General features: G+C 49.6%; 1 protein-coding gene across 1 annotated transcript in view; it reads right to left on the minus strand.

The window, feature by feature from the left end:
- Nucleotides 1-21,206, minus strand: part of LOC102436882 (astrotactin-2) — a 483,991-nt gene that overhangs the window by 291,974 nt on the left and 170,811 nt on the right. The window lies entirely within an intron of this gene.

Raw genomic sequence — 21,206 nt, forward strand, 5'->3', positions numbered from 1 at the left:
AGCAGGGATCAGACTGATGTGGCCACAAGCCAGCAAATGCTGCAGCCACCAGAAGCCAGAAGAAGCAAGGAAGTATTCTCTCCTGGAGCACTTGGAGGGCAGACACCCTGCTGACAGCTTGATCTCAGACTTTCAGACCCCCAGACCTGTGAGCAAACACATTTCTGTTGTCTCACACCACCCAGTTCATGGTACTTTGGTGCAGCAGTCCTAGCCAAATGCAATGCTTTTTGTTTTAAGCTCCTTGATTTTGGGGGTCATTTGTTATGCAGCAGTAGATAACTAATACAGTGAGCTGATTGTGTCACCTGCTTAGCCAAGTGGTAGCTGCTGTTTTGAAAGAATTTATAAATCTAGTTTAAGAGATAAGAAATACACATATCTGTCAGACAAAGAACTAGTTATAGAAGAAGCATAAAGGAGTAAAAAGTGAAAACTCTGCTGAAATGAATGGCCAGGGAATATTGGGGTAGGGAGGCCTTGGCCAGGGAAGTCTTGGAGGGTAGAGATGCCACTGGAGCAGAAGGGAGATGCCTTAGGACGCTAGAAAGAAAAAGCTCAGAACCCTTGCCCAGCCATCATGATGCACTTGCCTTGTGACTTTGGAGCCTCAGTTTCCCTCTTTACATGGGGGAGACAGCTTGCAGACAAGACTATGCGGACTGAAAGCAGGTCTAAGTTTCATATAGGCTTTAGGACACTGAGCACCCAGGCCTCAGCTCCCCAGCATGGGAACATCAGTGCCTCTCTTGGAGGCATTTCTGGAAACTAGGAAAAAACAACCTGACAGGCACTCAAGAAATGAATATGGCAGGTGCATGTTTAATTCTTAGAAAGCTGCCAAACTTTTCCGGGGTGGCTGTACTATTTTTTTAAAATATATTTTTATTGATTTCAGAGAGGGAGAGAGAGGGAGAGAAAGAAACATCAATGACGAGAGAGAATCATTAATCAGCTGCCTCCTGCCTGCCCTCTAGAGGGGATTGAGCCCACATGTGCCCTGACTGGGAATCAAACTGTGACCTCCTGGTTCATGGGTTGATGCCCAACCACTGAGCCACACTGCCCAGGCATGGTTGTACTATGCTAAATCCTCACCAGCAGTGCATAAGCAATCCGGTTTCCCCACATCCTCATCAGTATCTGATACTGTCAATATTTTTTATCTTAGCCACCCCGACAGGTGAATAGCAATATCTCACTGTGGTTTTAATTTGCATTTCCCCAATGGTTAATGATGCTGAACATCCTTTGTGTTTATTTTCAGTCTGTATCTCTGCGGTGCGATGTCTCTTGCCCGTTTTCTAATTAGATTGCTTGAGGTTTTTTACTGCTAAGTTTTGAAAGTTCTTTATATTTTCCAGACACTAGACTTTTGTTAGACATGTGGTTTGCAAATATTCTCTCCCCCACTCCGTAACTTGTCTTCAAATGAACTCTCGCAGAGCAAATGTTTTTAATTTTGATAAAATCCAAGTTATCATTTTCTCTTTTATGGATCATACGTTGGAATCTAAGGACTTTTGGCCAAGCCCCAATCCTGAAGATTTTCTCATGTGCACACGTGTGCGTGCGTGTGTGTATGTGTATGTGTATTCTAGAAATATCAATAGCATTTTGTTTTATGGTTGATTCTGTGATGCATTTTGAGTTCATTTTTGCATGAGGTGTGAGGATTACACTGAGGTTTGACATTTTGCCTATGAAAGTGTACTTGAGCCTGGCTGGGTTTCTCAGTGGTTAGAGCATCCCCCTCGGACTGAAGGGTCGTGGGCCGGATCCGGCCAGTTTGAAATGAATAAAACTAAAAAAAAAAAGACCGTACCCTTTTATGTAATGATGTTTACTTTGAATTTATATTAGTTCACACAAACACTCCATCCATGCTTTTGTTCCGGCCCTCCGGTCCAGTTTAAGAACCCATTGTGGCCCTCGAGTCAAAAAGTTTGCCCACCCCTAGGTTAGAGCATCCCCCTCGGACTGAAGGGTCGTGGGTTTGATTCCCGGTCAAGGGCACATTCCTCAGCCATGGGTTCCATCCCTGGCCCCAGTCGGGGCATCTGCGGGAGGCAACCAACCAATGTGTCCCTCTCACGTGGACTCATTCTCCCCCCACCCCTCTCTCCCTTCCACTCTGTCTGAAAATCAATGGAAAATATATCCTTGGGTGAGGATTTTTTTATTTTATTTTATTTTTTAAATATATTTTATTTATTTTTTACAGAGAGGAAGGGAGAAGGATAGAGAGTCAGAAACATCGATGAGAGAGAAACATCGATCAGCTGCCTCCTGCACGCACCCCACTGGGGATGTGCCCGCAACCAAGGTACATGCCCTTGACCGGAATCGAACCTGGGACCCTTCAGTCTGCAGGCCGACGCTCTATTCACTGAGCCAAAGCGGTCAGGGCGGTGAGGAGTTTTTTTAAAAAAAGATAGTGTACCTGCCAGCACCCTTTTCTGAAAAAGCGCGCCCCCCTCCCCCCTCTGTTAAGCTGCTTTCGCACCTCTGTAAAAGAAACACACTGAGCTCACCTTCCTGGCTCATTTCTGGGTTCTGTGTGCTCTTCCACGGATCTGTCTCTGTTCTCCCACCAACCCCACAAGTCTGGGTTACTGTAGCTATTTCAGTCTAGAAACAGAGTCGACTGAGTCCTTCCATTTTATTCCTTTTCAAAATAAGTCTCGCCCATGGTAGCTCCTCTGCCTTTCCACATACGTTTCAGAAAAAATCTAGTCTATATCTATTTAAAGAATCACGCTGAGGTTCTGACAGAGATTACATTAAACCTTCATGTCGATGCGGAGGGAACGGAGATTTCTCCTAGAATGATGATGTCTAAGGAGGGTCTGTCTTGTGAGGCTGCCTTTCCTGGCACTTTGGCTGAAGAGAGCGGGCCTTTGGAGTTGTCGTCCCTTTTTGTTTTGTTTGTTCTGGTCTTTGCCAACTGTGTTTCGGTCGCTGGTTCCTTCCACTCCAAATTTGGGACATGAGGGGAAGAAAGAAATTCCAAAGCACTGAGCACCATATCTTTTTTTGGGTCCCCAAATCCCTAGCTGGCCTGCCTTCTTTTCTCCACTTCCCACAGCCCTATGTTTGTTTCATATGTAACCTACAGGCTTTTTAGTTGCATTTCATGGGAAGAATCGAGAAAGGACATTGACTCCCCCAACAGCCTGTTTTTGCACAGCCCTAGAGCTCAGAATGTATTCTTACTAAAAAAAAACAACACATTTTTTTTGGCATTTCTTTAAGGAAGAATATAAGATAAAGAAATAAGACCGCATGTGACTTTCAATGTCTAAAATATTTACTGCAGGGTCCTTACACAGAAAAGTTGCTGATACCCGCCCCCCATCTCCTGCCCTCCCAGACTTCAGCCTACAGCAGTGGTCGGCAAACTCATTAGTCAACAGAGCCAAATAACAGTACAACGATTGAAATTTCTTTTGAGAGCCAATTTTTTTAAACTTAAACTACATAGGTAGGTACACTGTTATTAACTTAATTAGGGTACTCCTAAGGCTTAGGAAGAGCCACACTCAAGGGGCCAAAAGAGCCGCATGTGGCTCGAGCTTCAGTTTGCCAACCACGGGCCTAGGGAAATGCATCTTAAGTTTATTCCAAGTACAGCTGGAAGGCACTGGAGGGCTGTTGGCAGGGGAATGAGGTGATTTGATTTGCTACTTTACAGAGATTACTGGTTAGTGAATTCAATTATCTGTAAGCACTTTATTAGAATCATAAAAGGGGGCCTGGAGAGGCAGGCCTTGGGGACCAGGAGTGGCTAAAGAAAGGGGCAGGTCTATCTGATGACGACCCCCCTCCTTGGAGGGCTGCTCCTTTGCCTGGAGGTTCTGCAGTAAGTAGGTGGGAGAGCTGGGCTCTAACCCCCTCAGCTGGGCTCCAGGACTTCACAGTCCCCACTGGGCTCCAACCCAGACAAGGACCCACAGGGGGACCCTGGGCCTGGGTCCCTGAGCCTGAAGGCCTTGAAGACTGTGAGGGAAGGGGCATCCAGGGGATCCCCAGCTGTTCCCATCACAGGCTGGCCCTCCCCCAGCCTCCTCCTCCATCCCCTGAGCCTGCTCTCCCTCTTTCCCAGCCCAGCTTTGCATCAGGACCAAGCCATTTGTTTCTGTTTATAATTATGCATTTTAATGTTCATTAATTATGGAATGCAAATTGCTCCGAGTGCAAACTTTGTAATGAGCTGCTCTCCCATCCCGCCCCCAGGTCTAGAAGGTGGGCCAGCTGTTCTGAGCAGAGAGGAAAACAACCAACTTACAAAGCAGAAGTTTCCCTGGGGCCTGAGGCTCTCCTAGTATATCAGCTTGGAAGACCTCCCGAGGTGCTGGAGGAGAGCCCTGCCCCTCCCCGGGCTCTGGGGGACATCGGTGTGGACATTCTCTGGCACCTTGGGCCTGAGGGGCAGGGTGCGGAAAGAACTCCAGCCTTGAACCCAGCCTCTTGCAGGCTCTCACTGAGCTAGTCACTTGGTGTCTCTGGGCCTCAGTTACAACATCTGTAGACCTGATCATGACCAAACCATCCCCAGAGTGGGAGTGGCAGACCAATGGATGCTGGAGAGGAGAAACCAGCTCCCATCAAGCCTTTCATGGCAACGATGAAATGCGACAAGGCGGCAAAGGTGAGGTTAGATATGAATGACAGGCTCGGCACACCATCAGCCACTTGGGATCCTGCAGCTGCGAGGGAAATCAGCTACTTCCTTCCTGCGTGCCTTCCCTCTCCGAGCCTCAGTCTCCACATCTCTACACCAGAGAAAAGAAGTCCTGCCTCCTTGGGCTTGTGAGAGAACCAAACCAGATCCAAGCCCTGCCCACAATGGCAGGGCCTCAAAACAGGACAACGCTGTGGTGGATGCCTTGTTACCTTCCCCCAAGTGGGAAATGCATCCAGGAGCCATGGGAGGGGACCCCACACATGCAGACAGGGGAGGAAGACGGCCAAAGGCAAGTTTTGCTCTTCCCAGCAATGTTCAGGTAGGACCAGCACCATCCTGTTCACTTTTCGGATGAGGAAACTAAAGCCCCCAGAGGCCAAGTGAATTGCCCAAGGCCACACAGGAAAGGGGAGTCTCCTGTGTCCACCTTAAAGGGTCCCCGACTGCCACCAGGTGCTCTCTCCTTTGATGCACATGGAGGTAGAGGGTTAGGATGTCTTGGTGGTTTGGACTGGTTCCAGGACTCTACAAACTTCCGGGGAAGGTCACTGGTGGGTAAGAGAGGACTTAGAAAGGTTGCTGGCAGTGATCTCCCATACACAGATCAGAGATATCAGCCTGGGAAGAGAAGGAAGTGAAATGGATATTTCTTGAGCACCTACTATGTGCTGAACGTTTATCCATGTGCTGTTTCTTCAATCCCTACAACAAAACTCAGGGGCACCTCTAAGCTGTACCCATTTCACAAGCAAATTTACTGAGGAGCACACAAGCTAAGTAAGGGCTGCTGAGCCCTTTGGTACACACCATCCCTTGGACTGGAGGCTGGGATGGCCTGGCTCTCCTTGTCCCAGGAGGCGTCGGGTGTACTTGCTGGGGTGAGGGGGAGTGGAGGCCCAGGCCCCCGCCCTCTCCCTCCTCAACCTCAATCTGTCACCAAGGCCACCATCACCCGGCTGTCACAGCCGGCATTGATTTGGACGGCCAGAGCATCGAGAGCCCCTTATTACTAGGAGTTTTAATCAACTCATGCCAATTCAGCTGCCACTCAATGTGTGCTGGGCTGTGATGCTGACAGGGAGGAAGGGGTGGGCATGCAAAAAAGGATTAAGGGATCAATATCCCTGGTAATGGAGGGCTGAAGCCCTGGGCACCACCAGGGGATCTGGGGCCTCCTGGAGAAAGCAGAGCCTGTCCCCAGCCCCAAGGGGAGCTCCCGGACACACAGCCCAAGCCTCCCTGCCTCACCTGGCCCTCCACCCAGCTCTGGAAATGGCCCCGCACACACCCAGCAGTGCCTGCTGCATGCAAGGTCCTTGGTCCCTGCTCTGCCCTCGGCCGGGCCTGCCCTGATCTTCTGGGAGATTCCTATGTATCTATCATTTACAGCTCAGAGAGCCCCCCACGCAGGTCCTTCCTGACCCCCAGAGCATAGGGATGCTAAGGAGACAGAAAGAAATGAAGTTGAATCCAGACACTGCTACTGCCTAGCTGTGTGACTCGGGGCAGGTCACCACACCTTCCTGACCTTGGTTTCCCCATTTAAAAACAGACTTGATAATGAAGAGCTGCCTCCTGGGGTGGCTGGGAGCACAGGGCCACAGCGGACAAGACAAAGGACCCTCGTGTGGAAGCCCCTACTTCCTTTCGATGCCAAGTTGGGAGGCATCATTTTCCCTTCTCTCCCTTGTTAATGACTCTCCCAGCAGGCGGGCTGGGTTCTGGTTCACAGTGCGTCTTCCCGTGAATCTCTGGGCCTTTGAGGGGAGTGTCACACACACAGTGTCCTCCCCTCAGCATCAGCCCAGTGCCCAGCACAGGGCAGGGAGTCACCTGGGGTGGCCCTCGGGGTCAGGCGGGCCCGGCTTGAGTCTGACCTGGCTTTGCCCCTTACTAGCTGTGCAATGTTAGCCAGTCACTTCATTAACCTCAGAGCCTCAATTCTCTCAATACAAAATGAGCCTAATTATACCTACTCAGACTTGCTACGGGGGAAAGAATCAGACATCTGATGATGTCCCTGGCATAGCGCCTGGTGCATGGGAAGCTGTCCACTGTTATAAAAATTTAGCTCTTGTGATTACTATCACTCAGTATTTGCTGCACGGTGAATATTTTTGGAATGTAATAAGATGTCTGGTTGCATGGCTTAGTTCTGGCCTGAGTTCCAGTGAAATACCAACAAGCTATTCTCCCCTCCTGCCAGCCGTCTGGGCTGCATCACACACTGAAGACACGAGAAAGGGAAAGCCAAAGGCTCTGAGCACCTACTGTGGCCCGGTTGCCACACTGGGTGTCTTCCTCTTTCTCCTGAGGAAGGCCCACCATTCTGTGAGCTTGCTCTTGGTACCCCGATGTTTCAGAAGAGGGAGCAGCCTCGAGGCCGGAAGTGCCTTTGCTGTGTCGCTCAGCTTCCCAGGACTAGAGCCGGGTGCAAGCATGGCCTGTCTGACTCCCAGCCCATGCTCTCCCCACCGCACCGCAGGGCCCCATCCTCTGGAGACGCAGACGAGTAGGGGTGTGCTGGTCCCTGACCTCCAGGAGAATCTAGACCAACTAAAAAAATTAGGAGGGCAACCCTGAGCGGGAGGGAAGTCATGGTTCAAGATGGCTTATGCTTACGAATAGTGCTGGAATGGCCACAGTGCTGAAACCCGTGGCTGGATTTGCATGATCACGGCTAGCTAGCAGGAATATGATCACCTGTCTTTCCCATTAGAGGACTCCAGGGCATTAGGAGACACCAGCTACGATCCCTGCTTCGGGCACTTCCCTTCCCGTCTCTGGCCCTCCATCTTCTCATCTGTTCAACGAGAAAGGTGCCTGCACGTCCCTGGTTCTCTGCAAGAGGCTGCAGGCACCCCAAGGGAGGTCAGGTGGGAGGTTCACATAGTAGGTGGACCCTGAGCTGGGGAGCCCTGCAGAAGGGCTGCTCTAGGGGGAGCGGCCTTAGGGCATTGCTTGCTGGTCATCCCCTCAGCCTCTTCAGACGACTGGCTATTCTCCTGGTGGGAGGCACCAGGCCTCTGCCACTCTCTCTGGAGCTCCCCAGGACCTGCATGGAGAGGGCGTTCGGTCCAGCAACGGCCCCCTCAAAGCCTCCTGTCCTCCAGGTCACCGAGGTGAGGAAGCCTGGGGCCCAGCCCTCCGGGGGCATCGGTTCCGAAGGGGGGTGGGCCCGGGGAGAAACGTGCGTGTGCCCATTCTTACAGTCCTTGAGGCTGTTTGTGTGGCACAGGTGAGCACGGAGGGCCGAGAGAAGGGAGGCCAGGGAACACTTCCCCAAGCACATCTGCCAGGAGACCTGAAGAATGGCTACTCAATAACTGTCTGGGGATGGTAATGAATAGCCTGTGTATAGCTCATTAATAACAATAATAGCTCGCACTCAACAGTGCTGAGCGTGTGCCAGGCACTGCTCTAAATGTGTTGTGAATATTCACTAGGATTATCAACCGCGGCCGGATGGCGTTGGTACCACTACGCTCCTCACGTGGGGACCTTTCATTACTGGCTGGCTCGCACTGGCTGGTTCCACTTCCCCATCCTTTGGAGCTACAAAGTCCACCGGCAGCTCCGGGCTGCATCCCCACACCACACCTTCTTATGGGTCGCCTGAGAGATGACTTCATAAGCAGGCTGGCCTGGGGAGGCATGGAGCAGCAGCCGTGGAGCATATGCTTCTGTGGGAATAGATTCATCACGCATGTGTTGAGTGTAATGTTGGGCGTTTCGCATATTTTATTATTTTTTTGTCGCCGACAGCAATGTAAGAGAAAGAACGAGAAGGAAAAAGGCCTACCCCTGAATGGAGACAGACGCCATATATGTTGGACGCTGAGGGTCCCCAAGTCCAAGGTGACTAGAAGTGGGCAGGGCATAAAGTACCAGCTCTGACACTCACCTCCCCGCCACCCACAGCAAAGCACCCACCATCCTGCCCCAGGGCGGGTGCTGCAAGTCTTCCTTCTTTTCTTTTCTTTTTTTTCCCATATACCTTCTTGTTATTGACTTCGGAGAGGATGGGAGAGGGGGAAAAAGAGAGAAACATCAGTGATGAGAGGGAATCATTGATCGGCTGCCTCCTGCACGCCCCCCACTGGGGACGGAGCCTACAACCCAGCCTATGCTCTGACCTGGAGTGGAACCATGGAACCGTGACCTCCTGGTTCATAGGCAATGCTCAACCCCTGAGCCACGCCGACCGGGCTGCAAGGCTATTTGACAGCCCCCTGGCACGCTCCTCTAGCTGCTATTTGCTGAGTACTACCGAGCGGCCAGACGCTGGGCTCCCCGGCCACCCATGTGCAGGTGCTGCCATGCAGGTGAGAAGACTGACAGGTCACTGACACATCCATGTCCTCATAAACGCAACAGGGCCCTGTGCTCCGGAAAGCCCGACCCCGGACCAGCGCTCTCAATGCTCCCACCAAGGTTACTGGTGGCCTCCAGCTTTGGGCTCTGATCCGGTGCTGCCAATCTGGATCGGGGTGACGCGGGGCACCTCGCTGCCCGTCACCATCACAGAGTGGGGGCGGCAGTACCACTGGGCTGGGGTGGATCCAAGGTCCAAAGTGACACTGAGCAGTCGCTCAAGAGACATTCGTTCTCTTTCTCTCTCTACCCCCACTCCTTGCCTCAGGCTTTCCTCTCCCCCAGAATGAACTCGAGCTGTCACATTTTAAAATATGCCTTCGGAAAAGCCTGCAAGGTTTGGGACCAGCTGGAAAAATAAATAAATAATATGCTTGCGTGGGTGCTGGTGCTTCAAAGGACCGGAATCGACACCAGAGGGGAGCAGCAGGGCAGGAGCCAGTCTGTCCTGTGTGCGTGCCCAAAGGAGGTATCTATGTGTGGTTCCCGGGGGCAGGATCCGAAGTGGCAGTGTTTGGCTAGGTCAGTGGTTGGCAAACTCATTAGTCAACAGAGCCAAATATCAACAGTACTTCTTCAAAACAGACTCGCCCAGGCCGAAAACCGACTTCTGCGCATGGGCCACGAAGTTTCAATCGCACTGTACGTGCGCCCGCACGTGGTGTTTGGTGGAAGAGCCACACTCAAGGGGCCAAAGAGCCACATGTGGCTCGCAAGCCGCAGTGTGCCGACCACGGGGCTAGGTAAATGGACTGGGAGCTTTCTGCCAGCCAGGACACATGCCCAGGGCTGTTTGGGGCCCCGCAGAGTGTCCCACACATAGTAGGTACTTAGGGTTGCATTGTGAATGCAGCTAAAATTGAAGTAAGTCCGTGGATCACTAATTTGTGCTTCAACCAGCAGAGATCAGGTCTCCTAGCTCAGTGAGGTGCCGAATGCTGGAACTCCCACCAACAGCAATTAAAAAAAAGTGTATTCTGTGTCTACATAGGTGGGGAAACTATAAAGAAAAGATTAGGGACATGATTAGTATAAAAGTCTGGGCTGTGGTTACTTCTGCAGGGGAAGACGGACTAAGGCCTAGTCCATGAGAAGTTGGAGAATATAAGGGAGAAGACATATTTTCAATTAATAATAATAGTGATTATCTCTCCCCCATGTATCCCAAGACCCATGATAAAAGATCAAAGACTGATGATGAAAGATAAAAGGAAGCTACACTGTATGAAAAAGTAAATCTGAGACTATAATTTGGGATACCAGGGCTCAAGCCAAACTTAGTGCTTGTGCTTTTGGGCTCCATCTGCTCATCTTTATTTTCTACATAAGGAAAGAGGTTTACATATTGTTAAGATCAAGATAGGGAGCCAGTTCTCTTTAAAAAAGAAAAAAGGAAATGCTCCTTGAAAAGTATGTACAAAGACATGCAGCGCTGATATAGAAAGGTGCCCGCAAAAAACACAACTTTATGCTTCCATTTCTAAACGTACATATATAAATTCTCATTTATAGTTGCAAATGTAGAGGGGTAAAATGTATAGCAAGAAATATATAAACCAAAGTGTGTGTGACAAAGTTATTTCTAACGTGAGTGAGTAGTAGAGAAAGAGGACCTTGGTTTATACATTTCAGCAGTGTTTGAATTTGTTTTATTTTATTTTACAATGAGCATGAGTTACTGAACAACAACAAAAGAAAGCAGAGAAGAAAAGTGTCTAATTATGAGCATTCCAGCAGCTATGGGCTCTGTGCTCACAGCACTCCGCACATTCCCGGAGAACCTTGCAGGGGCTGGGTCTGACCCCGCCCATCGCCTGCCTCCTCGTTTGCCCCTCTCTGTGCTGACTGACCCTCTGCGTTTGGACTCTCCCACTAGCATCCATCGCATCGTGCACATTTCACCAGTCTCTACCCCCTACAGTACCACTTTTATTTTATCATTCTTCTTTCCAAGGACTTGTTTGGCCAAACCCCATAGCCCCGTGGTCGGCAAACTGCGGCTCGCGAGCCACATGCGGCTCTTTGGCCCCTTGAGTGTGGCTCTCCCTAAGCCTTAGGAGTACCCTAATTAAGTTAATAACAATGTACCTACCTATATAGTTTAAGTTTAAAAAATTTGGCTCTCAAAAGAAATTTCAATCGTTGTACTGTTGATATTTGGCTCTGTTGACTAATGAGTTTGCCAACACTGCCATAGCCTGTTAAAAAAAAAAAGCCCAGCCGGTGTGGCTCAGTGGTTGAGTGTCACCCTATGAACCTGGAGGTCACAATTGGATTCCAGGTCAGGACACATGCCCAGGTTCTAGACTCGGTCCACGTTTTGGGGGCAAGCAGGAGGCAGCCAATCAATGATTCTCTCTCATCATTGATGTTCCTCTCTCTTTTTCCCTCTCTCTCTACATATATCTATATCTATATGTCTATATCTATATCTATATCTATATTTTAAATTCTATCCCACACCTTCTCCCACATTGTGGAATACAACGCAATGGGAAAACTGTCCTTATAGACGTCTATTCTAAATATACAAATAACTCAAAGCCTTCTGCTCAGAGCCACCTTGTTTATAATGGATAAAGTTAGAAACACTCAACATGTCCATCACTAAAACAAAGTAAACAATGGTATATTCCTGTCCATGGAATATAGGCAACCACTGCAAACGACGTTATGAAGAATGTGCCCTAGATGAGGGTTCTGGCCTCTGGCAGCGTGGCTTTCAGTCCTGCTCTAGAACGTAGGAGCTATGTGGGCCTCAGTGAGCTATTTAAGTTCTCTCTGCCTCAGTTTCCCCACCTGGAAGAACAGGGGTATAAGAGTGAGATCCATCTCAGAGGTGCTGGACCACAATGAGCACTCAGACCATCTTAGCTCTCATCGCCACCTCCACCACCATCACCATCACCATCAAGATCCCAGCAGGAAACACCAGAGAAGGGGACTAACAGCTCCCCAGTTCCCTGCCTGCTCCGGGAGAGGTGCCGGCCCCTTCTGTCTGCATCATCTCAGTGAGTCCGAATAGCAGTTTGTCAGCTTTTCTTATCCCATGTCGCTCAACAGGAACCTGAGACCAGAGGCCTTGAGTGATTTGTCCCAAAGCCACACGGCTAGTGAATGACAGAGAGTTTTGGGCCCAGGGCTCTCTAATGCCAGAAAATGTGCTTTAAACAGGATACTGACCTCCTGGAGGCGAAGGCGATGGTGGGAGAAAATAACTGCCCTTTGAGAACATATATTGATGAGGACATAGATTTCAGGAATCGAAAGGGACTTTGGCCCCTCCCAAGGCCGGTCCCAAACTGCTTCTCTGGTTCTAGGGTACTGTCTCCCGGAATGGCTGGCACCTGCTCCGAAGTCCTTCATCCCAGGCCTGCAGCCCACAGGCCGCAGAACCCGGCCGCAGCTCCCATCCCTGCCTCCAGGGGGCTCCTCTCCTTCCTGTCCTTTTTCCAGGAATCCATGGGTGAAACCTATCACTTTGGAAGGGTGGGGGCTGCTCCCTGACTTTTACAGAGAATGACTTCCACACAATAAGACCAGCTGACCAGAAATGCCATCAGACCCAGCAAACGCAGGTCCCAAAGAAATAAAACGAGGGGGGTTGGAATAAAGGCTTCAAATGTCACACAAAGAATAAAAAAAAAAAACACGTCATAGCACAAAAAGATGAATAGGCTTGATGAGAATGCCACACATCATCTCAGAAACCTCCCCTCCCCTTTCCTGGAAGTTTACAAAGGAAAGATGCAAGCACAGAGCTCCCCGGAGGGACAACTCCTCCTTTTCACCCCCAGAGCCTTGTGTGCAAGCACCGAGTCAATGGGCACCGTTCCAATTTCCTTCTTTTCTAACCATCCCCACCCCCTTTTCTCATACTCATCCTCTTTTTTTAAATTAATCCTCACCTGAGGATATTTTCCCACTGGTTTTCAGAGAGAGTGGAAGGGAGGAGGAGAGACACAGAGAGAAACATCAAACGTCAACATGCCGGGGATCCAGCCTGCAACCAAAGTAAGCACCCTTGACAGGAATCGAACCTGGGACCCTTCCGTGTGCGGGCCGACACTCCATCCACTGAGCCAAACTGCCTAGGGCTCACACTCATCCTTTTTTATCTTCCTCCAGGTTCCTGGATGCAGAGGAGGGAGAAGGAATTCTGGACACTGAAGGAGGGTGGAGAGAGAGAAGTGCCCCCTCCCTTGACGTCCCTGACACTGGGGACGTTCACTTTGTCCTGGTGAACCACACGCAGCTGGTGGAAGCTGACATCTGATGAGTTAGGAGAACGGGCTTTGGGATTAGACAGCTTTGAATACCTGCTCTGCCTTTACCCGGCTGGTTGGACGTGGGCAAGTTTCTCGCGCTTTCTGAATCCGTTTCCCCGTGGACAACGGAGGAGTGATAACAGTGCCTGTCTCATAAGGTGGCCCTGAGGAGTCAAGGTGATGCTGTTCACAGCATGTATCCCAGGGCCTGGCACATCACAGGCCTTCGGAAGCTCTATTATCTATCTCCATCAGTACTAGCGCTGATATTGGTGGTAGCATTGATTTGTTCATCAATAGCACCAGCTCCCTAATGCTATCAATACTAATATCAGTGCTGGTGTTGCGGATGAAGGTGTATATGGAGAATTCTCTGTCTCAGGACTTGAGGGCACTTGGGATGAAGACACCACGTGGGAGATGGTCCACCCTTTAAATACTCTTTCCCAATCCAGGAGTCTCTGAGTTTCCCTAAGGATGCTTTGCCTCCTGACTTTGCATATTTCTAAAGATTTTTTTTGCGGGGGGGGGGGGGTGGGAGGAGGGGAGAAAAATGTGGCCAGCACCACTCCTCCTGTTTTGGACTTTGGCACAGCCTGCCCTGGTTCTGCTGTGCATCCATCACACCCCTGTCGCTGACCGGCAGGGATGGGCTGAGCTCTGAGAGTCTGTTGCTGGGGAGGAAGAACCAGTTCCCAGGGGCCAGGCCCACCGAGGCTCAGCCCTGCTCCACCGCCGGGCGGATGGGGTTGGGTTTTCCAGGTCAGCAGCGCCTGGGCTGTGCTTCAAAGTGACTCCTCACTCTGCGGCCCCTCCTCACCCGCGCGTTCCCTGCCCCTCTTGAGTTCTGTTTCCTTTCATTATAGTCCAACTGAGTCATTAAAGGCTGGAGAAGGAGGGATGGAGAGGACCCGCCTCTCTCCTAAAATGAGCCAGATTCCAGGTTTTGCCTCCTGCTGAGCAGTGCCAAGAGGCGCCTGACCTATAACAAATGAAAATTCATATCTTTAGGCATCTTGACTTTTTAAAAGGCAGTTTTTGTTGTTGCCTCTCAGCATTTCTGGGCAACCAGGGGTCCTTGAGTTTTTCCATAGGGAGGCCAGGTGGCATTTTAGGTCAAATGGAAAGAGAACAAGAGGGAGAAGAGCAGGTGAGAATGCGGCTGGGTGACGAGAGGATGGAACGGAGTGGGACTGGTCTGGAAGCCAGAGATAGGACTAGAACTGCCACTAGACATACCCCTGCCCCCAAAGGCACCATCACTCCCTAGGACCCGGCCAGGGTGCCAACCCCCGCACCTCCCACTGCCCTTTCTATGAAGACTCGACCGGCTCACTGGGCCCCTCCTTCCTCTATGTATCTTCACAGCCCCTCTTTTTCCACCAGACAGTTTCGTTTTTCTCATGTACCAAGTGGAGACAGTCATAAAACCTAGCTCAGAGGATGACTGTGAGAATTAAATTGGCTGAAATAAGCAATGCACTTAGAATCATGCCTGGCACCGGCACTGTGTGGATGATTGCTCTTCTATGACTAGCTTTTCTCTCTTGTGAAATGGATATAATGATCCCCATCTAGGAGTATAGTTACAAGCATTTGCTGCCGTGAACATAAGGGAACTGGCATACAGTCGGTGCTTAGTGAGTGCCTGGTCTTTCCTACCGCCACTGCCCTTCTCCACACCACTCTGCCAGTCCTGTTGGGTATTCTTGTGCAAATACCAAGTGATTTGTGCCAGGTTACAACCGCAGCCCCGCTGGCTGAAGTGCACCTCCTCTTGGGAACTAGCCTATAAAACAAGGCGGGGCTCTTGGTTTTGTCTCTTTTGATCCATTCGCGGTCCTGCACACTAAATAGATCTTTGGGATGCTGCAGTGGCTGATGCTCTGTGGCCAAAACTGTAGGAAGGTGCAACTGGGAGGAGGAAGGGCCTTGGGATCAAATTTTGATTGGATCACTGCTTCCTACAGGAACCTGAGTGATTCCCGCATCTCCTCAGGCCTTTGTCTCCCTGAATGTATAAGGGGAGAGGTGCTGGCCTGGATAGGGCTTCTCCAGGCTCCTTTCCTGCGGGGGCAGCTTGGTCTGTGAGTTCATCCTGTAGGTAAATGGGTAGATGACAGACGGCCACACAATTCCTATGGACAGGCCAAGTACTGTTCCCTCCCTTGGATCTGAGCTGACCTAATGGCCTGACCGATGGAACGTGGTAGGAATGATGTTCTGGGACATCTGAAACCCGTGCTAAGAAGCCCTGAAGCCCCTGCCTAGGCTCTTGGAACACTCGATCTTGGGATGCTTCTTTTGCACACCCAGCCTCCCTGGTGTGAGATGCCCAAGCCAAATGCAGAGGCATGGGCAGGCACTGGAGTTGACAGCCCCAGCTGAGGTCCAACACAGCCTGAATCCACCGGCTGGCTGCCAGCCCCAGCCCCAGCCCCAGCCCCAGCCCCAGGCCCAGCCCCAGCCCCAGACAGGTAAGTGAATGGGCTCTCGCGGACTCAAACCCCCCAGTCTCAAGTACCCCACCTGTCCTGGACCAGAGGCCAACCACCCAGCTAAGCCCTTCCCATATTCCTGACCCACACAACTGTGAGCAAAAGAAACTAGTTGTACTAGTTGTTTTACGCCACTGAATTTGGGGCCAGTTTGCTATGCAACCATGGATCATTGGAAGGAAGAGGGGGGGGGGAGAGCTGTGAATTGGCATTTATTTCACTTGATTGCCTGGGGTTGAGTCCATCAAAGGGCCCCTTCCCAAGCCCGGAAACCAGGATAACTCAGAGGAACAGCTTGAGTGACATGCTTCCGGGGCAGCAGCGACAGAGAAGGTGGAACTGTCCTCAACATCATGCCATGATTAAGTGCTTACAATTTTCTCTGGTTTTGTCCTCTATCTTGATTACAATTTTTGCGATGTTTATTCTGCCACACACAATAAGTGAAAACATAGCTGACTTTTTAAACCGCCTCGCTGATGTAATTGCGTTTGTCAGGTTGATACCATTTCTAATAGATAACAATTTTCTACTCTTCAGCACCTTGTAGCGGAAAGCAAGTCTCCCTCCCTCTTCTGACGCTTTGCTCATTGTCACTTCCTCCACCCTGGTCAGGAGGCGAGTGTATCCTTGGAAACAAGTGAAAACTGAAATAACAGGATAATTCCTCATGTAGTATCTCCTGCATCACCCTCCCTTTCCATAGTCTCATTCACCCTGCATTGTTTTTTTTTGTTTGTTTTTTTTTTTTGCTGTTCTAACAAATTACCATGAACTGGCAGTTTAAGACAACACAAATTCATTATCCTACAGTTTCATAGCTTAAAAGTCTCCCTGGGCTAAAAGCAAGGTGTCAACAGAACTGCACTCCTTTTCTGGAGATTTTGTGGGGGTTCCAGTCTAGCTTTTTCCAGCGTCTAGAGACTTTCCTTAGCATGTACCCCCTTCCTCCACCTTCCAAGCCAGCAACAGGGCGCCGCTCTGAACTCCTGCCGCCTCCCTCCTCCCCCTTTCAGGACCCTGTGATTCTACTGGGCCCACCTCATAATTCAGGACAAACTCTCTCTTTAAAATCAGTTTATCAGCAGCTTTAATTCCACATGTGAATTTAATCCCCCTCTGATGTATTCACAGGTTCCAGGCATTAGGATTTGGACACGCTTGGGGGATCCATTCTTCTGCCTACCACACACCCGATGACCCTCTCCAATTTGGGCAACTGCATACGAGAGGACCACAGCAGAACCAGAAAACCAAGCAAAGTAGTCATTTAAAAAAATTGGGTTTAAGAAGTTGAAGTCTAATTAGAAGGTAAAATAATAATAATAAATAATAATAATAAATAAAAGAATCTGTCATCTGTTACAGAAGGATCATTTGAGCTGAGGGAAGAGAGGAATGTTAAAAGTCAAACAGGATGGCCTTATAAATGCTGGTGAATATGCTTAAAAGACATCCTGTGCTCTATTCCCTTCAGGCAAAGAAGATGATGAGGAAAGAAGAGGATGAGGAAAGAAGAGGATTTTTAAAGAAGAAAATCACGTGGGTTTAAGGGATCTGAAGGCAAAGGGGATCTGCGCCTCTCCTGCCAGGTAGTATCTGGTGGATGGCAAGCATGGTCCTGTGCCGTCCCTGCCATAAAAGCAGGCACCTATAAATGTCTGTCTGGGTCAGGAGGGCTCCAGCCAGCTCCCCTCAGACCCTGGCCTCGGGGTGGTGTGGGAGAGCTGCTGGACTTGCCTCAGGCTCCCGTAGGGTGGAGAAGCCATGTGATGAGTTCAGCCAGCTGGACTCAAATGACCTGTGGCAGGGATGTACAGAACACGGCAGCAGATGCTGGAATGGAACACGCACCTGTACATCACATGGGAAAGGGGGGCCTGACAATAGAGAGAAAAGAGTGGTGGCCCAGGGCCAGAGGAGACAGCAGGTACCAGGACTGAGAGGTGACGGTCCAGCGCAAAGCACCCCCCTGACCTCCGTGCCTTAGACACACACCAGGTGCCCCCTGAACTTGGATGTTTAGGAAGAAGGAGGAGGCAGGAAACCCAAACTGACTGGAATTAAGTTTCTACTACTAATGAATGGAGCAAAACAAAAATGAAATTCAGTTACAGAAACATTAAAAAAATTAAATACGGCGTGTTCCTGAATTTTCGTGATCCCAAATATCATATCCAGAACATAAAAACATCAGCAATTGAGGTTCTATCATCTCACACATAAATGGCACTTTGAAAATCCCAAATCATTTGCAGTTATACTCTTGGATTTTGCAGGAAACCTATGAGTTCAAGAGCAATTGCTTCCTTTTTAATAGATTAATAAACAGAGGCTAATGAGGTCACCATGGATTATAAAGCTCTCCAATGACCACATCAGCGCTTAAGCCCAATTCACCCAAACCAGCCTTCTTCCTAATGTTCTTTGCTGCCACCTCCTCTCAGCTCCACAGGAGAGCAACCCAATATTCTTCTTCTGGCACTAAGAATAATGTCGAAGACATGTCATTGGGCCTCCATCCCATTCCAACCTTGGAAAGTCCGTTTGCTTCCCACATGGGTGAGGGAAGCTACTGTCCAGGTTTGTCCTGGGTGTAGACATGCCTTGGGAACTCTAAACGTGCTCTAAAAATATAAAGCATTGTTTTGCCGTATGGATGTTATTAAAAGAGGGGCTGTCAGAAAAAGTTCCTCTTTGCAGGCATGATGAAGAGCCTGCAGAGAAATGAGAGAGATGTTACATTTCAGTGTGAAAGCTGATACTCATCCGTCTCCTCTGAAGTCGCGGAGAGAAAGCCTGCCTTACAGTCATCGAGCCCTGAAGTTGCAGCTTCAACATTAGATCCTTAATCTAGTGAGGAAGGTCTTTGACAACCTCATCAGACTGTGGAATTTTCTCTTCACCTCCAGGGACCGAATGTTCTTTCCCCCCATCTCTTCATCTTTCCAGTTTACATTAATGAGAGGGGAAAAAAGACAATTCTTGCCCACACACACACACACACACACACACACACACACACACCTCCGCATTCTGAGGCTGCATTCTTCTGGGACATTGAACCTCAAGCAGGAGCTTAATTAGTTCAGGAAAAGAGAACTGATGGGAAAAGGGAAAAGAGACAGACAACTTAACCTTTTCAGAAATGTCGGCCTCTTGTTCTGGAGACAACACCATCCTTGTGTTTGTCTACTGACCTGCTCTGAGACTCAGCCAAACCCTCCTCTCTCTCACTGGGCCTCACCTTTCCAATATGCAAAGTGAAGGGTTGGGTCGCAATAGTCTGCAGGACACAGCTGCTGATGCATCCACAGCCCCTCTTTCTGCTGCTAGCACCCTGCTTTTCCTGGAGAGTCTACGCCTTCCCCCCGACTCACTACCTCGTATTTTAGGTGCGGTGGCCACTTGGCCCAAGCCCCAGGAATGACTGGTTCTGGGTTGACCCCATCCTTCCCCCTGACCACAGTGATTGGTACAGGGAAGGGCTGAGAATCAAGTTGGTCCATGACTTTATGAGGAATCCCGTGACTTCAGGAGGAACTTGGAGGAGATGTTCTTGTCCTGCAGGACGCACTGCGTGGCCCGAGAAGGACAAGGTGCCGAGGAAATCAGAGCTAAGAGAACCGGGGGTCCCAATGACACTGGTTGAGCCTCTCAAGCCTATTGTGCCTCAACTTCCATTTCAATATATTTCCTCTTTTTTTTTTTGCCTAAACTAGTTAGCATTGAGTTTCTGTCTTTTATAATCCCAAGAATTCTAATCAATAAAATCCCCAATTGCCCATCCACCTCTGAAGGCACGTTGGATCTCTGAGTCTCAAATACAGTTGCACTGCATTATCTCATTCTCTAGAAGCTTCTCTGTATTGGTCTCCTGGCCAGTCTAGTTGCCAGCTGTTGTGTCGGCACCTTAGGAACCCACTTCCCAAGAGCCTAGTCCAGAGCAGGAACTTCCATTCCTGGGCCCATCCCTCCCTTCTTGTCCTTCTTCCTTTCTTTCCTTCTCACTTGCTGAGATGGGCACTATTGGGGCGCTGAGCTGAATCAACAGATTCCATGGGTTTCCCTCAGCTTGTCGGGTGAGATAAACTTGCAAAGAGCCAGGCTGTGCAATAAATCATCACAGGTGACAGAACAGATGTCGGCACAGAGAACAGTGATGATCATTCGAAGAGCATGGCCCCTTCTCCAAGCCAGGATGGGAAAGGCTTCATAAAGGAGACGGATCCAGAAAGAAGTCTACTTGTTTGCTAAATAAAATGGGCTGGGGGAGCAACTCACTTCAGGTAACAACCCCTTAAAAACAACAATAACAACAACAACAAAACAGCCTGAGCAAAGGCTCTGCGGCAGTAAACAAGCATGTATCTGTTCAGAGAACGACCTCTAATTAGCTCCATTTGGCTCTAGTGCAGCGGTTCTCAACCTGTGGGTCGCGACCCCTTTGGCGGTCGAACGACCCTTTCACAGGGGTCGCCTAAGACCATCCTGCATATCAGATATTTACATTACGATTCATAACAGTAGCAACATTACAGTTATGAAGTAGCAACGAAAATAATTTTATGGTTGGGTCACAACATGAGGAACGGTATTTAAAGGGCCAGAAGGTTGAGAACCACTGCTCTAGTGTAAAAGGACATAAAGGGGACCACGTCTAGAAAGGGCCTGAATGCCAGGGTAGGAGTTCAGCCTGCAGGGCGGTACTTCCAAGGCAGCCCCTGCCTCCCCGACATGCACATACATCCATTGACTTGTTAAAATCCTGGGACCTACGCCCCTCTGTAGCATCCACATTCCTCACACCCGCATTTTCAATAAGCAGCCTAGGTCATTCCTATGGGGGAAAATCATCCAGTTTGACATCCTCTTCTATAGGCCACACATGTCTTCTTCTGTGTCCTTATCCCACATTAGATACTAAACGAAGCTCCATACTACACATTCACCATCCTTTCTTCACACGTTAGTCAGCCCTGCTCTTTTCCTGATGTAAATGACCCCTCTATTTTTTTTTAAATAAGAGTTTATTGGTTTTTAGAGAGAGGAAGGGAGAAGAGAGAAACATCAATGTGAAAGCATAATATTGATCAACTGCCTTCTGCACGCCCCACAACTGGGATTAAGCCCCCAACCGGAGCATGTACCCTAGCCGGGAATCGAACCAGCAACCTTCTGGTGCACAGGATGATGTCCAACCAACTGAGCCACACTGGCCAGGGCAGGGGCCCATCTTTTGAAACCAGTTCCAACTCCAGCTTCCCCAGGAAGCCTTCTACAAACCTGAGTCTCAACTAAACTTTCTCTTCAGGACATTGCATTGACTTGCCTCTCATCGTGCTATTAGAGATAAGACGTGCCATGCCCTACCCCCCA

This window comes from Myotis lucifugus, unplaced genomic scaffold, assembly GCF_000147115.1.
Source record: "Myotis lucifugus unplaced genomic scaffold, Myoluc2.0 scaffold_87, whole genome shotgun sequence".
NCBI lineage: Eukaryota > Metazoa > Chordata > Mammalia > Chiroptera > Vespertilionidae > Myotis > Myotis lucifugus.